Source organism: Canis aureus, chromosome 38, assembly GCF_053574225.1.
Source record: "Canis aureus isolate CA01 chromosome 38, VMU_Caureus_v.1.0, whole genome shotgun sequence".
Classification (NCBI taxonomy): domain Eukaryota; kingdom Metazoa; phylum Chordata; class Mammalia; order Carnivora; family Canidae; genus Canis; species Canis aureus.
In genome coordinates, this window is record NC_135648.1 from 19978144 (window position 1) to 19992907 (window position 14764).

At 34.0% G+C, this 14764-nt stretch overlaps 1 long non-coding RNA gene across 4 annotated transcripts in view; it reads left to right on the plus strand.

Annotated features, from left to right (window-relative positions):
- Positions 1 to 14764, plus strand: part of LOC144307188 (uncharacterized) — a 130524-nt gene that overhangs the window by 57634 nt on the left and 58126 nt on the right. For 2 of the 4 annotated variants that reach the window (XR_013374124.1, XR_013374127.1), the window contains 3 exons: positions 5387 to 5568; positions 7798 to 7884; positions 11923 to 12976. This is a non-coding gene — a long non-coding RNA (uncharacterized LOC144307188). Of the gene's footprint in view, positions 1 to 5386; positions 5569 to 7797; positions 7885 to 9108; positions 9310 to 11922; positions 12977 to 14764 lie in introns of those variants that run through there. The other 2 variants (XR_013374126.1, XR_013374125.1) reach the window with 2 other exon arrangements.

The following is a 14764-nucleotide window of genomic DNA, read 5'->3' on the forward strand; positions in this document are numbered from 1 at the left end:
CATGATCATCTAAATTAAGGAATAACATGGGAAAGAGAAAAAGATTCAAGTACAACAGTTCTGTTATTGCTAATAGTTCCATTAATAACTTTCTGATTTAGAAGTTTTCTGAATAGTAATTATTACCCCAGGGTACTGAATAATTTTTAGTAACCTAAGAATAGAAATGTAGTCATTAAAGTGACCTAACATAATATGGCATATAATATAAGGTTTTAGAATTCATATTTGTGATTATCTAACCTTGGCTGCAAAATGATTGTCAAAGCAAATGTCAACTTTTGTACAAAGAGTTTCTCAGGGCAGACTCATGCTAAGTGGTAAGACTCAAGCCCACCAAGTATCTAGAAAAAAAAGAAGCTTTGGCAAAGTAATGTTCAGAGTTGTAGCTGAGCATGTTGTAAGTTTAACTTGAACAATGAACCAGATACAATTTTATCCTGATCAAGAATATCAGGATGTAAAACTACTAGCATTAGAGATATTGCCAAATTCTGAATTTCAAAGTAATTTAATAATGAAATACCATTCTCTTTTAATGAACACTCATATATATTCCGGATAAAGGAACTCTTTATTATGAGGTCTGTGCTGATGGACAGGAAGAGTATAGAAGGGAAGAATGGGGAAACTATTATAAAAAAAAACTAAGATTTATTTAGTGGATGGTATCACTCTGATGTATTATTTTCTTTTTTTGATGATGTTTTAATGCTGAACTCAATATTCTTGCTTTCAAGAGAGAATAAGCGGGGCACCTGGATGGCTCAGTGGTTGAAAGTCTTCCTTCGGTTCAGGTGGTAATCCTGGGGTCCTGAGATGAAGTCCTACATCATCCTTCTTCTCCCTCTTCCTAAATCTTTGCCTCTCTCTCTGTGTCTCTCATGAATAAATAAACAAAATCTTTAAAAAAGAGAGAGAGAGAGAGAGAATAAGCAAAACGAATGAAAGTATGTAACAGTAATAGTTAATTATTGGACTAAACTGGCTGTTAGCATTTAATTCATTCCCCTTTCACTGTTCCATTCCAATGACTTCCATTCATAGAACAACCAAATTAATCAACCTTAATCTATCTTGGGTATGCGGAACAATTGGTACAGATTCTGTGTTTTGCATTTTGAATTCTTAACAAAGAAATGGGCCTCTTTTCTTTTATATTTTCCAAGGCCATTTTATAAGTTAAAAGCACATAATCTGGTTTGTTTACGGAAGATAAAAAATGCCATGTGTAACATAAATTTCCCAAATTGTTGAAATAATATGTGTTACTTTAAGTCCCAAGAAATGTATATAATGAGTGATGCATGTTTTTAGGACAAACAAAAACAAACAACAACAACAAAAAAAGAATTTTATTGATAAATTCCTGATTTCCAACTTCCATTACATTTTAAAATCATGTGAGCCATATATATTTTGGAGAAATTGTAGGTAACATAATGGAAAAACAGAGTAATTGGTTCTTCCTGATTTTACAACATGCTCAGCATAATTTTATTACTAAAGGATTAACTAAATATTATTACTAAGAAATTATTTTAGCACAATATGACTGGAGCTATTCTAATGTTTTAACAATTTGTTAATTTGAAATAGGTTAAGATCTACAAGGATTTGCAAAAGCAACAACAACAAAAAGATGTTCTTATGTGCATCTTTCACTCAGCTTCCTCCAGTGGCAAACCTTAATAAGGAAATAGATGTTAGTACAATCCTATTAACTTACATACAGATCTTATTTGTTTCAACAGCATTTACATGCATTGGTTTTCATTTGTTTGGGGTTTGGTTTGGTTTTGATGTATAGTTCCATAAAATTTCTCACATGTATAAGTTTGAGTAACCACTAGCACAAACAAGACACAGAACTGTTGTATCCCCACAAAGAAACTTCCTGTGTTACCCCTAATGGTTGTATCCTGCTCCCAGACCTAAATGCCAATATGTTCTCTATCATTATAATTTTGTCACTGAGAAAACTATAGATGATGTGGAAATTTAGGATTGACTCTTCAGCACAATTCTCTTAAGATCAATCTTCTTTGCTGAATTATTCATTCCTTTTTCTTGATGGATAACACCATGTTATCTTTATCTTCTCATCCAATGAGTGGTATTTGTATTTTTTTCAAGTTTGGGGTTATTACAAGTTAAACAGCCATGAAAATTCCCTGAAAATGTTGTGTGTGAATATACCTGGGAGTGTGATTTTAGGGTCCTAGGCTTCTCATAGAACCCTAACTTGTTTCAAGAGTAGCTACACTATTTCAAGTTAGGCTTCTCATAGAACCCTAACTTGTTTCAAGAGTAGCTACACTATTTCAAGTTAGGCTTCTCATAGAACCCTAACTTGTTTCAAGAGTAGCTACACTATTTCAATCTCTACCAACAATGTATAGAAAGTCCAGTTTCTCTATATCTTCACCAGCAGTTGATATTGTCACAATTTTTATTTTAACTGTTCTAAAAGGTATCTAATGATATACCATTGTGATTTTAATTTACATTTCCTGAATGGCTAATAATAATGAACACCAATCCATGTCTTTGCCATCTTTTTTTTTTTTTTTAAGATTTTATTTATTTAATCATGAGTGATCCACAGAGAGAGGGAGAGAGGCACAGGCAGAGGGAGAAGCAGGCTCCATGCAGGGAGCCCAATGCGGGACTCAATCCCGGGTCCCCAGGATCTGGCCCTGGGCTGAAGGTGGCGCTAAACCGCTGAGCCACCGGGCTGCCCACCACCTGTCTGCTCTTTAGACAATTCTCTGTTCATTTTGCCATTTTCTAAATGAATTGCTTGCTTTCCTTCCATTGAGCTTTGAGAGTGTTTTGGGCTGAATCGTGTTCCCTCAAAATTCAAACATTGTGCCTCAGAATGTGACTGTATTTGGGGATAGGGTCTTTACAGAGGTAATTAAATTAAAATGATCCAGTTAGCATAAGCCTTAACCTAATATGACTTATGTCTTTACAAGGGGAAACATGAACCCAGAATATATAAAAGGAAGACTGCGTAAAGACACAGATAGAGGACAACCATCTGTAAGTCAAGGTGAAAGGTCTCAGAAGAAGCCAGACCTACTGACAGCTCGCTCTTGGTCTTCTCAGCCTCCAGAATCTGAAGAAATAAACTCTTGTTGTTTAAGGCTTCCATTCCATGGTACTTTGTTATGGCAGCCTTAGCAAACAAATACAGAGAATTACTAATATACTCTGAAGGCAAATAATTTGTCAGATATGTGATTTTCAAATGGTTTCCTCCAGTCTCTGTCTCATCTTTTAATTCACATAGCATGCTCTTTACAAAGAACAAAAGCTTTTCTGTTCATGTCTTTTGCCCATTTACATGAACACTGTATGTTCTCATTCATTTGGGGAATATAAATAATAGTGAAAGGGAATAGAAGGGAAGGGAGAAGAGATGGGTGGGAAATACCAGAAAGGGAGACAGAACATAAAGACTCTTAACTCTGGGAAATGAACTGGGGGTGGTGGAAGGGGAGGAGGGCGGGGGGTGGGGGTGAATGGGTGACGGGTGCTGAGGGGGGCACTTGACGGGATGAGCACTGGGTGTTATTCTGTATGTTGGCAAATTGAACACCACTAAAAAATAAATTTATTATTTAAAAAAAGCTTTTAGTTTTGAGCAAGTCAATTTATATATTTAAATTATTTTTGATCATGCCTTTGGTGTCATGAGTAAGAACATTTCATTTTGCCATTAAGTAACAATGGTTTTCTCTTACATTTTCTTCTGCATTTGTATTGTTTTGCTTTATGCATTTTAGTGACCTTTGAATAACAGGTGAAATTTAGGTTGAGTTTTATGTATCCTTTTTTATAAATATTCAATATCATTTGTTGAAAAGACCATATTTATGCCACTTAATTGCTTTTGCACATTTGCCTAAAATCAATTGACTATTTTGCATGTCTCAATTTCTTGCTTCTTTATTTTATTCTCTTGATCCATTTGTCTATTGCCCAGCCAATACTGTTCTCTCAGTAATGTGGCTAAGATTAAGTCTTAAAGTCAGGTATCATAGCCTTCAGAATATATTTTTCTTTTTAAAAATCATTTTGGTTCTTTTAGTTTATTTTATGAAATATGGAACTTATTTACATCTACAAAGATTTGTGTTGGGACTTTAGTAAGAATTGTTTGAATTTCTAGATCAGGGATGCCTGGGTGCCTGGGTGGCTCTGTGGTGGAGCATCTGCCTTCAGCTCAGGGCATGATCTGGGGTACTGGGATCAAGTCCCACATCGGGTTCCCTGCATGGAGCCTGCTTCTCCCTCTCCCTGTGTCTCTGCCTCTCTCTCTGTATCTCTCATGAATAAATGAGTAAAATCTTTTTAAAATTAAACTATCAATTTGAAGAGAATTGATATTGTTGCTCCTTTGAATTTTCTAATTCAGAAGTATGGCATGTTTCTTCACTCATTTAGATCTTTTTGAGTTTCTTTCATTAGTTTTTGGTAGTTTTTGACATTTAGATACTCTGTGATTTGTTATATGTATCATATTGCATATTATTTGGAGTAATGACAAATGATACTGTGTTCTTAAATTTAGTTTTCCTACATACTTTGTTAGTATATAGAAAATCATTTGCTTTTATACATTGACCATATATTCTGCAACTTTGTCTAATTTACTAATTTGTCTAGCACTCTAGAATTGGCCTTTGGTAGATTCATTAGTATATTCTATGTAGATATTCACATCGCCTGCACATAGAAGTAAAGTATCCTTTTTCTCTGCAGTCTTTTACATGTTTTCTTATTTTCTCATTGCTCTGGCAATGTGAAAGTCAGTGCCATAAATTTTTCTCTCAGCACTGCTTTGGCTTTATTTAATAAATTTCAATATGTTGTATTTTCACTGCTGTTCAGTACAATATATTCTTTTGGTTTTCTTAAACATCTTCTTTAATTATTTAGAGGTATTTTTAATTAAAATATTTTTAAATAGAGTTGTTTTATATTTCTGTTGTTGATTATTGATTGAAACTCAATTATTTTGTTCTTACAAATATATTTAAATTTAGTTATGTCTTTTTGGTGAATTAACCAGTTTATCTTTCTGTCCTTATGTAATTACCTCATCTGTGATAGTTTACTTTGTTCTGAAGTTTGCTTTCTCTGGTACTAATTTAACCATTTTAGTTTTATTTTGAGTTATCATTTATTTATAATTTATTTTTAATATTTATTATTAATTATTGTTTGTTCTTATTTTTGCTAGAAAACAAGGCTCAATAGCAAAAATAGGGTTTACTACAGCAAAAGAAAACAGGATACAAACAAGAGAAGAAAGATTTATATTGGTGGAAATACAGAGAAATCAAGAGTAAACTTCTTGATTTTCCCCAACCAGGTAACACAGGATGCACTTTTCACTCTAACAGTGAACCACAGGAACATATGTGAAATGTCCCTCTCAAGGGAAACCCACTTGAGTATCATGTCTGAGCATTGACAGAAAGCTGATCATGTAGCCATTTTACCTGAACGGACAACCACAGGGAATGAAACTCAGGACTCCAGCAGTGACATCAGGTACATACAATCAATCTGCCATTCTCCCACTGGAAGCATTATTCTCTTATAGGTAATGTGCCATTAGTGTCTGGAAGATTGTAAACTTTCTTCTTTGACTTTAGTTTTCACAATTTTGACTCTGATGCATCTGGGTGTAAATTCTCAGGGTTTATCCTGTACAGAGTTCATTCACCTTTTTGAATTTTTGTAGGTTTTTGTCTTTCATCAATTTAAAAATGTTTTAGATATTACTTCTTTAAATATATTTTCAGTTTGATATTTTTGTTTCCTCTCCTGGTACTCATCAGACATGAATGTAAAAATGTTGTGTGTCATAAGTTCCTGAGTCTTGGTTCATTTTATCAATCTTTTTTTTTAGATTAGATAATATGTAATAATGTATATTCAAATTCCCTGTTTTTTTTTTTTCTCTGTCATATCCATTTTCTATTGAACTCTCCCATGAAGATATTTATTTGGTTATTGTATTTTTCACTTACAATGCTTTCACTTGGTTCTCCTTTATATCTTAGTTTTCTTTTTTCCTAGTACTTTACATGTTTGAATATCTCTTGAGGTTTTTTTATTGCTTGTTGAAATAATTTTAGCTTAAATGCTTTAGAATTTTGGTCAAATAATTTCAACATCTGTAACATTTTAATGTTGATGACTATTTTTGCCTCCACATTTCAGTTGAGATTGTCATGGTTCTTGGTATGTTGAATCAGAGTTCTGTCAATAGTCTTCACAGGGGAAAGGTGCCTCCTTCTTACTGCAAAGGTGGTGTTAAAAGTCAGAGATTGTCCACAGGCAAGAAAGTGAAGAAAATATACTACCTTTTGCTGTTTGGATGGGAAAGGAGTTGAAAGACAAGGTTCCACTCACTGGCCCTGCCACTATGGCACCCATACATATGGGGGAGGGTGACATGGTATTTTTAGTGGTGTTTACTTTTAGCATTAGTATGTATAAATACAGGGTTGTTGTAAAGTGGCATCACCTCTTTTCTGGGTCCTTTGGATGGAGAAAGAACTTTCATTTGGGTCTGTTTTTTTGTTTGTGTCTGTTGGAATTTATGGGTGTGCATTTTTCTGATGCTCAGGTTGGAATATTTAGAGAGGCATGAAAAATACTCCCAGGGACCAAACCTCTAGCTCATTCCTTGAGTCTTAAACCAGACCTAACTTAGCCTAGTCTTCTTTCTTTTTCTTGATCTCTCAGCATCTCCTTATGAGTAATTTATGGGTTCTGTCTAGGGGGTTTGTGTGTGTGATTAGAGGGAGGAGTAAGATAAAATGTGTTTATCTTATTTGGAATTTGAAGTCTCTTATGTTGACTGAGGCAAAGAAATTTTTCTCAGACAGTATGTACCAAGTAACTTTGGAAAAGGTCATTTCATTTTATAATTGTTTTTATTAATTCTAATAATATTAAAACAAACTTAATTTTTAGTCACTTTAAATATATATTTTTATATAAGCATCTGCATTTACATAAGTGATTTTAGAGTGTATGTTAAAAAGAAATAAAATATTATATATTAAATAAAAATATATGTATAGATTTTCAGGTTGACTAAATACAAAAAGAAAAAAAGTAGTATTCAGCTTTCTTTTCATATATAAATTAGCATTTATAGATTTTTTTTCCTTTTCCATCTGGCTAAGCCATATTTTACCCTGCTTCAGGGAATTTTCAAGGCATTACATCTTCTTATTTCTGACTACCTAAATTTGAAATAATTTTTTTTCTTGCTTAACTTTGGATAATTATTGTGAGACTACATGCTGAAAGCAACCCAAGTGTAAATTACTTTATATTCTCTTGGGTAATGAACAAAAAAATATTGACCCCCCAAGTTTACTTTTCTTGTCTCTCTAGGGGATAGCACATTAATCAGCATTTATATCATCTCAGCCACCATTCTGTCAAAAGATGAGAAAATTGAAGCAAATTTACTCATTTACTCAGGGCATAAGTAACCATTTTCTATATTGATATTGCCACCTAACTCTTCATACTAGAACTTCAAATGGTAGATGTGGAAAGGGTGCTTAAAAAATGGTAACCAAAGTAAAGAGACAATGTGTAGTGAAATTTTCAGTATTACATAATACATGACCATAATAGCTGTATTTAAAATTTGAGTTTTTAAGGAAATTCTTATGAAGCAGTCTGGAATACTAAACTATCATTTTAACATAATCTATTTCTATTTTTTCTCCATTGTTTTCTGTGTGCACCCAGAACACTTAAGCTGCTCCATCATCACTAGTGCCATTATCCAACTGATAACAACAGACTGATACAACACCATTTCCTAATAAAGATCAGGTAAGGAAAAATAGAGATCTGCAATTTTTAAATAGTTATTAAGATAATATGATCACTAGGCATTATACAAGTATATATTCAAGTAAGAGTATTGTTGTCTTTGTTTTGTTTTTGATATTCCTACTTGTCAAGTTTCCTTTGTTTTTAACCAAGAAATAGTCTTAATTCTATCATTTTTCCGGAAAAGCAACGTCTCTTCCAGTTTGGTTTGTATACTGTTATAGACAAAGAGCAGACATTATGTTTTCTCTAATCTCTTGCAATATATAGCCTGCTGCAATATAAGTTAAAGACATTCTATATTTCTAACATAATTATCACATTTTTAAAAATTGCATAATTTTCTAATTTCCACAAAAGGTTTTTGTTTTTGATGTTATGCTGAATTCACAAGACTAAGTAGTTCTATCTTAATAATATATTTTATATCACAAAGATTAGAAATTTCAAATTTTAAGACATCTTAACCTATCACCCTGACCAGCTCCAGTCTCTGAGGCAATTAAAGTGAACATTGTAGTTGATTTCTTAAATTTAATGCATTCTAATTTATTGTAAAAAAGAATTTAGAGTACCTCTTTTTTGGTTGGACCTTGGTGATTATAGATGAATTGTGGTTACCCGATGTCTCTGGACAGGGTTGTTTTTTGTTTGTTTGTTGTTTTCCTCTGTTTTATGGGGAATATAGGTCTAAGGTTATTCTTTAATGGCATTCTTCTGTCAGTAGAGACTTGTCCAGGAATAGACACATAGTCTAACCTGGTGCACGAGACATGGAAAACTTCTTTCAGTACCATAAGAGTAATATTATCTGATGATAGTACTAATAATAGTACTATTATCTGAGGTTTGTGTCTCCACCAAATTTATATTTTAAAATGCTAACCCCAAGGTGGTAGTATTGAGTTGGGCCACTGGAAGGTGATTGCATTTATAAAAGGTTCAGGAGCTTGCCTCCTCCTTTTCCTATGTAAAGACAAAGCAAAAAGGCGCCATTTATTAACTAAGAAGTGAGCTTTCACTACACTATGAATATGCCAGAGCCTTGATCTCGAACTTCCCAGCCTTCAGAACTGTGAGAAATAAATTTCTGTTGTTTGTAATCCACTCAGTTTATGATATTTTGTTATAGCAGCCTGAATGGACTAAAACAAATATATTGCCTTAAAAACTGTGAATGAGAACATTTTACCCATCTGAGACTCACAAATATCCTATAATTAGGAAAGGAATGAGTCTTAGCATGAAGCCTACGCTGTGGGTGGCAGAATGAAATGATCGCAAGAACTGGAATCCCTAACCATGTTGCTTAGCTGTAACATTGACCAGCTGTAGAGCCAGTCATCACTCCATATTTTCTCTTTGGTGAGACAAAATAAACTCAATTATTAAGATAATTTTTGTTATTTTCCTTTTTCATTTAGTTAAAATAATCCGACTGATTCAGAAGTTAACAACTTCAGAACAGATATAGCAGGAAACAACTTGAGAACACATGCTAGTACATAAAAGTGTGACAGATTGAAAATATCAAATTTTCAAATTCATAGTATTGATATTTGTGAAATGCTATCTATGGGATATAAAAAGTAGAGGATACAGATGCCCAAGGAGAACTGTGAAAAGCTAAAGAAGATAAATTGAGGTGAAAAGCAGAAAAAAAGTCAGGATTAGATGAAAACTAAAGAACTGCTAGGAGTTGAGGATTGGTTGAGAATATGCTGAATATAGAAAACAGTAGATTAAAATATAAAGATGGAAAAATCATCATAAGAAATTGATCCTAGCACTATGAATGACTACCGATGGCATGAACAGTTTAGAATGGATTTTATATTTTCCCCAAATTAAGTTTTACAGAAATAATGTGGACATAACCCAAATATTACAATTAGATTTTGATTCTAATCCATCTTTTATATGTAATGTAAGAATTACCCTCAATCCTGATACAGAGATATAGAAGTTATTTATTCATCATATGCTTTCTAATTTGAACACATAAAAGATTTTGGAGTCAAAATTCAATTACTTTTGATGAAAGGGAGATCCATGTACTTTCTTATATCCAAATGTATAGCTCAGGACATAAAAATATCTAAAGGATATAAATTAAGAATCACCAGAAATAATTCTAAGATAAAGACTTTTTAAAAAGAATTGCAAGTTTTTGTAAGAAATGTTGATAAAATGTTTCTTTTCGTGGTATATCTAATCTTGCTCTTCAATCATTTAATATTATACTTTAGTCGGAATTATCTTCAAAAATTTAAATTAAAAAATAGGTGGAGTTATATCAAGGATCTCAAAAATCCTACAGTAAAAAAAGGAAAACATTTTTTTTCTTAAATAAATGGAAAAGAAGACAGAATCACACATATGGTTAACACATACCAATGAGCTTTTACTTTATTTGTGTCATTGTCCAGAGTTATGGCTCAGTTATGGCTCCTCAGATATGTAATTGCAGTAATTTTCAGGCAAAATCCTGACTGAGAAAGTTATCTTTATGCATAGCTCTAGTGAGTGAGCATATTGTGTTAGAATTAAAGCAGACAATGACCTTTATATCTCAGTTCTCACTTCTCTAATAATTACCATTCTGAGTTTTCACTTCAAGTAACAGATAAACAACGTTAATTTAGGAAGGCATAAAGAATCATTATGAAGTCTTTTTTCCCCCTAAAAGAAGTAATATTGCTATCCATACAACTTTGGTTTACTGCCATCCCTGTTATTTCTCCTCATTAGCAATGGTCCACTTTTGATTTTCTCTAGTGATAGTTTCTTTTCTTACAAATGTAATCCTAGTTTGTGTCTCTGTGTCTTTCTCATGCTGCCCTCTGCTTGTACTGACCTTCCAGTAATTCAAGATTCACCTTTCAAGTAAAGTATTAAGCAGCATTGCTCCAAACACCAGGTTATGTCAAATGCTAATCTGTGCTCCCATAGAATCGTGTACATACATCTATCTACATTGCTCACTGTATTATATTGGAAATAAATATTTTGATGTATCTTATTTCCCCCTACTGCATTTGAATTTTCTTAATGACTATAGGCCCTATATTATTCAATTTTATATCCTTCAAATTTTGGCCTTAAGGTTCTGGGGACAAACTTGCAAGCAATTTGTTGGGGGGCCCTGAAGATGATAAGCCCACAGAGATGGATTAGAAAACAAAACTGAGACTTCATGTTCCAAATTATTGAATTCCATAGATGTTAAGTAAATATCTTTCTTTAAAAAAAAAGATTTTATTTATTTATTCATGAGAAACTCAGAGAGATAGAGAGAGGCAGAGACACAGGCAGAGGGAGAAGCAGGCTCTCTGCAGGGAGTCCGATGTGGGACTCTGTCCTGGGACTCTCGGATCACTCCCTGAGCCAAAGGCAGATGCTCAACCGCTGAGCCACCCAGGCATCCCAGTAAGTATCTTTCTTATACTAGTCTCTTTATTTTAATCATCTAATATTTTGGCAAAGAGTGTGAAACTAAAGTAGCATTTATGAAAATTTTGTTTAATGTTGGACAGATCCAAGCTTAAGTGAAAGTCGGATATTATAAACATCTTATATCTTTCCAGAAGCAATTTAAATGATATAATTTGACCTCTTATTTATTTTTATTTTGATGATATAGTTACTTTAATTAAATATGTCTAGCTAAAACATTTTATAGGAATATATTAGAAAGTGATGAAGACTGGAAAATATAATCACACACACACACACACACACACACACAATCCACAGAGGTATTAAATAATTTATTGGTATTTCTTTCAAATGGTAAGGAATTTTAGTATGTTAGTAGCTTGTATAAAATTTTCCATGAAAATGTTGGGGCATTTAGCTCAAGGAGCTATCCCTCCACAAATATGGTAAAAAAAAATGAGCAAAAATGATTAAAATTAAACTTTGGAATTCTGTAAATAAAGCCAGAGGTTTATAGTGACCAACTAAACAATTAATAAAGAAGTCATCTTAAAAACAGTTGGAGAGCCCTCAGTTGCCTTTGTTTTACCCTGCTCCTAGATCAACAGTGATCTTGAAGATGGCAACCCATGTTCCTGGCACCCTGATACAGAGGGAGCAAAAGATATTTTGTTCACAAAGAATTGCTCATATATCTTAATTTGTCTAGTGGCCGCCTGAAGGACTGACAAAAGTACTTGCTTTGGTTTCATCTGATTCAGAAATCTCTCAGGGCAGAAAAGTGACTACAGAGAGGCCTTTTCTTGAAAATTCTGAAAGGCAACTGAATAACCTACTCCAGCATGGAGCAAATGATTGAAATTTGAGAAACAATAATAGACATGCCAAAAGCCTGGGAAGAAAATCTGTGAAGAGTCTTTGAAAAGTCATAGCACTAAAAATCTCACATATATATTGGGGAATATAGAAAGTTATGTGCATGCCCAGAGTAGAATGTGCATTCAGAAAAGACCTGAGAAGATCTTAAGCTTTCAACCTCAGACTGATCTTTAGGCTCCATACAAGCAGGAAATAAAGATTAAGGCAGAGTTGTAAACAGGCTATGTAAGCGTTAAAGGAATGTTATAACATATATCCAATGTGCAAAGACTAAAAGAGCTTTTGTTCTTGGCTTTAAGAATTCAAATAAATCTGTCAACATTAGCTAACAAAAAGATAAAGGAACAGAGATTTCAGAGACTACAAACAACAAATAATACAGTCCTTCCAAATATAGCTTATAAAAGTTCTTAAGCAAACAACTGATTAGAAGGCAAAGAAAGCGACAGCAACCACAAATCCTGAGATGGAAGAAGAATCTGACTTCTAAAATTAATATAACATTCAAGATGTTCAAGTTTCAACGAAAAATTATAAAGCATGCAAAGAAATGTATTCCCCACTCATAGGAAAATTAAACCAAAACCGAAATAGTTTGAAAGTGAAAGGATGAAAGAGGATGATATTCCATGCAAATAGGAACTGGGAAAGAACTGGACTTGCTATAGTAATATCATAAGAAACAGACTTTAGGTCAAAAAACTATTACAAGAGACAAAGAAGGACATTATATATTGATAAAAGTCTCAATTCATCCGTGAAGGAGATATAACAGTTATAGACACATATGCACCTAATAGCAAATAGATACCTAGGAATAGTAACTTTTGATTTTTGAAATTCTTTTTCAGTTGACACTTCTTTATAATGTACCTCTGTTTAATTTACCTTCCTTTATAATTTAACCAACAATCTTAAAATACTTTATTTTTTTTTTTGCTTAGTGATAAACCTTAACATTTTTTCCCTGTTACCTTTTTAAAAAATTTTTAATGGAGTTCAATTTGCCAACATTTAGCTTAACACCAAGTGCTCATCCCGCCAAGTGCCTCCCTCAGTGCCCATTACCCAGTCACCCCCAACCCCCCACCCACCTCCCTTTCCACTACCCCTAGTTCGTTTCCCAGAGTTAGGAGTCTCTCATGTTTTGCCACCCTCACTGAGATTTTCACTCATGTTCTCTCCTTTCCCTTTATTCCCTCTCACTAATTTTTATATTGCCCAAATGAATGAGACCATATAATGTTTGTCCTTTTCCGATTGACTTACTTCACTCAGCACAATACCCTACAGGTCCCTCCACATCGAAGCAAATGGTGGATATTTGTCCTTTCTGATGGCTGAGGAATATTCCAGTGTATACATAGACCACAGCTTCTTTATCCATTCATCTTTCGATGGACACCGAGGCTCCTCCCACAGATTGGCTATTGTGGACATTGCTGCTATAAACACTGGGGTGCAGGTGTCCCGGCGTTTCACTGCATCTGTATCTTTGGGGTAAATCCCCAGCAGTGCAATTGCTGGGTCGTAGGGCAGGTCTATTTTGAACTCTTTGAGGAACCTCCACACAGTTTTCCAGAGTGGCTGCACCAGTTCACATTCCCACCAACAGTGCAGGAGGGTTCCCCCTTCTCCGCATCCTCTCCAACATTTGTGGTTTCCTGCCTTGTTAATTTTCCCCATTCTCACTGGTGTGAGGTGGGATCTCATTGGGGTTTTGATTTGTATTTCCCTGATGGCAAGTGATGCGGAGCATTTTCTCATGTGCTTGTTGGCCGTGTCTATGTCTTCCTCTGTGAGATTTCTGTTCATGTCTTTTGCCCATTTCATGATTGGATTCTTTGTTTCTTTGCTGTTGAGTTTAGTAAGTTCTTTATAGATTTTGGATACTAGCCCTTTATCTGATATGTCATTCCAAATATCTTGTCCCATTCTGTAGGTTGACTTTTAGTTTTGTTGACTGTTTCTTTTGCTGTGCAGTAGCTTTTTATCTTGATGAAGTCTCAATAACTCATTTTTGCTTTTGTTTCTCTTGCCTTCATGGATGTATCTTGCAAGTAGTTGCTGTGGCCAGGTCAAAAGGGTGTTGCTTGTGTTCTCTTCCAGGATTTTGATGGAATCTTGTCTCACATTTAGATCTCTCATACATTTTGAGTTTATCTTTGTGTCTGGTGTAAGACAATGGTCTAGTTTCATTCTTCTTCATGTGGCTGTCCAATTTTCCCTGCACCATTTATTGAAGAGATTTTTTTCCAGTGGATAGTCTTTCCTGCCTGGTTGAATATTAGTTGACCCTATAGTTGAGAGTCCACTTCTGGATTCTCTATTCTGTTCCATTGATCTATGTGACTGTTTTTGGGCCAGTATCACACTGTCTTGATGACCACAGCTTTGTAGTACAACTGAAATCTGGCATTGTGATGCCCCCAGATATGGTTTTCTTTTTTAATATTCCCCTGGCTATTAAGGGTCTTTTTTGATTCCACACAAATCTTAAGATGATTTGTTCCCATTCTCTAAAGAAAGTCCATGGTATTTTCATAGGGATTGCATTGAATGT